Genomic DNA, 3,661 nt, shown 5'->3' with positions numbered 1-3,661 from the left:
TTTGGATTTACCAAGTACAAAGTCAGACTTTCTTGGTACCTACTTATGTGAGGATGGCCAAATGCCAGTTGAGCTCTGAAGAGGGGCCTTTCCTGAGATAGCAGGTTGTGGCTAACTGCAGGCTCCTCACAGCATCACAGAGTTGGCCAAGGAGACATGATCTGAGAGTGGAAAGGCCATTTCGAGAGGAACATAGTATAGCCCACCAGTCAGAGGACACTCTGGATAGTCACAGACCCACTTTTGGGAAGGAGGTGCCTTTATGTGTGTGGGTGTGAGTTTGTGATTTTGTCTCATGTTCTGAGAATAGGTAGAAAAGGTGGTTGGTTTGGTTTGGAGTCGACTGTTTCTAGTTACTCCTTTGACAAGGCAAGTGTTTCTATGTCTGTGTATCCACTGTGTCCGTGGTTTTAGACATTAGAAAAGAGAATGCATCAATGGAGGTGTCCTGTCTAGTAGAAAGCTTCCCAGCATTCATCGTTCACAATTGATAAATGGACTGTGGTTTGCCTTATGGATAGGAAACAACTACTAACTTCCTAAGTTCCAGTTTTCTTCCTGAATTCTGGCCACTCTCCAGAATAAGCTCATGATTTATTGTCCAAGATATGTACAACCTCCATGCTCTGTGACATGTCCATGTTCTTGATAGCTGAAGGGAATGGGAACATCTCTGAAAACTCAGATATTAGTGTGAGCAGTAGAGTCTCAGTGGAGAAACCCTGCTTTGGTCCATTTGCTTACCTATGGTTCTGTTGCCTTAAATATCAGGAAGGTCTTTGCCTCAGGCCACCCCTTTTAGAAGCCTGAAGAAACAGTTTTCAAATTGAAATGAATGGGTATCATGAGTGGCTCTTTGCTTAATTGCTTTGGAAAGGGATTTGTCTTAATCATACACTAGGCCCTGATTGAGGGGGTGGCTAAGATTCTCAGCTCCTGATAAATCTAAAGAAGATCCCATGTGTGCATCCAAAACCAAAATGGCAAAAAGATCAGTCATTGTGGATGAAGTCTCTTGTCTTCCTCTGTTAGGTCCTGACCTCCATCAAGTGAGAATAGGATTCCTTTGGGTCAAATGAGTTCTTCAAAGTTCTGCAGAAGTGCTTGGGTTCTCTCATGATGCCAAATCACATAAGCAATCTATACCTGACATTCAGTAGGCCTCAAATTGGAGAAGCAGAGCAGTATTAACAGCAGGCCTATATGATCACTCCTGGTTCACAGGATGGGTTTCCAGGCCACCCTAAATTTAGACAAATGAGGGGCAAGGGTGCATATTTTGGACACTGTCTTGGGCTGCGCCCCTCATGGAAACCTCCAGCCAGAGTTTATGATGAGTGTCTATATGGATGAAGATGAGGGCCATGTGGAAATGTTTTGGTTTTAATTGTGGTCATTTGTGTGGCGGTTGGAAGAGATGACTGGGTCTACATGGGCTTGAACTCTGGTGTGATTTCCCTTAGAGACTGAGTTTTGGAACTGACCTCAGAGAAGTATTGCCATGAATTGTGTTGGGATTGTAGGAGGCCACACATGAGAGTTGCCCTTGTGTCTATTGATATCTGTTTTCCTACATATTTTCCCCGTTCATCATGTGACTGACTCTTCTCATGTGCTGACATTTACGTTCACTCTCTAACCGAAAACCTATTACTAAAGAAATTTGTTCCAAAACCTATACTCACTCTTCTTCCTAAACCTACTGACTATCCCAGTTTGAGTGGATGTTCTCTTCTACATTCAATCATCCAAGGTACAAGGTCTTTTGCCATTCGATATCGAATTATGTGAGACAACTGTGCAGAATGTAATTCAAAGCTAAGTATCCCAATCAAGGGCAAAATGCCCTTCTGGGCTTGAAGACTTACCTATATTTCTGTTTTCATACTTATATTTCACCAATATATTCTTATAAATATTGCATGTTCCAATACCATTATTCATCCCACAGAATGATTCCTAACCCAAATGAAACATGTTATTAACCCTAAGAATGCACCGTTCCCTCAATCTAATTTTACAGAAGAAAAGGGACAGAGTTTGACTTACAATACAGAAATGTAGGTGATCTTCCACCTGCTGAGAACCTCAAAGGTCCATGTAGAAATGATCCCTGGAGAAGATGTAGGAAGCTATGAAAGACCTGAGAGAGCAAAAGTCATCTTCCATGGCAAACATCCTGGTCAGGATGAAAGGATATGTCGGAATCAGCCTCTCTCTTCTTAATGTAGAGAAGATGGACCAAACCAGGCCTGTGTGGAGAGCTGTTCCCGGGAGCCTATGGTTGATCTACCATTCTAACTTGTGAAAATTTCAAAGGAAGTAGGGGCAGCCTCCGTTTCATTGGTCAATTGAAAGCAACTGTGAGGACAAAGTGTTTGCCAAGGCAGTGACCTCATTCAGTTCCTTAAAGAAATGACCACACCTCACACTTTTGGTGATGGAACACTGTGAACTTTTGATCCAGGAAACCAGGACCCCAGAGTCAGTCCCAGTCCCAGTCACATTGGGCTCGCTTGTTTTGAATGAACAAGGACAGAGACATTATTTTTTGGTCCTACTGTTGTGAGGATGACCAAATGCCAGGAAAGCTCTGAAAACTGGCCTTTCCAGAGAAAGCAGGTAGTGGCTCATCGCGGACTCCTGACAACTTCAAAGAGTTGGCTAAGGAGACCAGATCTGAGACAGGACAGGCCATGTTGGGGGAATATATTATGGCCCACGAGTCAGACCACCCTCCGGATAGTCACAGACCTACTTGGGGGAAGGAGGTGCCTTTGTGGTTGTGGGTGTGAGTTTTTGGTTTTGTCTCATGTTCTGAGAATAGATAGGAAAGGCGGTTTGTTTGGTTTGGTATGGACTGTTTCTAGTAAGTCATGTGACAAGGCGAGTGTTTCTATGTCTATGTGTCCCACTGTGTCCGTGGTTGTAGACATTAGAAAATAGAATGCATCAATGGATGTGTCCTGTCTAGTAGAAAGCTTCCCAGTATTCATCCTGCCCAATTTATGATTAGGCAGAAGATTGCCTTATGGATGGGCAACACCTGCTATCTTCCTAATTTCCTATTTTCTTCCTGAATTCTAACCACACTCCAGAATAGGCTCATGGTTTTGAGTAAAAGATATGTACCACCTCCAAGCTCTGTGATATGGCCATGTACTGGATAGCTGAAGGTACTGCGAGCACCTCAGAAAACTCAGAGATCATTTAGACCAGAAAAGTCACAGTGGAGAAACCCTGCTTTGGGCCTTTTGCTTACCTATTTTTCTTTTGCCCTGAATGTCAGGAAGGTCTTTGCCTCCAGCCACCCCTTTGTGAAGCCCTAAGAAACAGTTTTCAAATGGAAATGAATGGGCATCACCTGTGGCTCTTTGCTTAATTGCTTTGGAAAGGGATGTGTCGGAATCAGCCTCCTGGCCCTGTGTGAGGCTGTGGCTTAGATTATCAGCACCTGATGTATCTAAAGAAAGATCCCATGTGTGCATCCAAAATCAAAGGGCAAAAATTGCAGTCATTGTGGATGACGTCTCTAGCCTTCCTCTGTAAGGTTTCTCACTTCAATCAAGTGAGAATAGGGATCCTTTGGGTCAAATGAATTCTTCAAATCCCTGCAAAAGCTTGCCCATGTGTGCTTGGGTTTTCTCATGACTCCAAATCA

The sequence above is a fragment of the Callospermophilus lateralis genome, unplaced genomic scaffold (genome assembly GCF_048772815.1).
Source record: "Callospermophilus lateralis isolate mCalLat2 unplaced genomic scaffold, mCalLat2.hap1 Scaffold_641, whole genome shotgun sequence".
NCBI lineage: Eukaryota > Metazoa > Chordata > Mammalia > Rodentia > Sciuridae > Callospermophilus > Callospermophilus lateralis.
The sequence above is the reverse complement of the archived record's forward strand: the minus strand, read 5'-3'. Positions refer to the sequence as shown.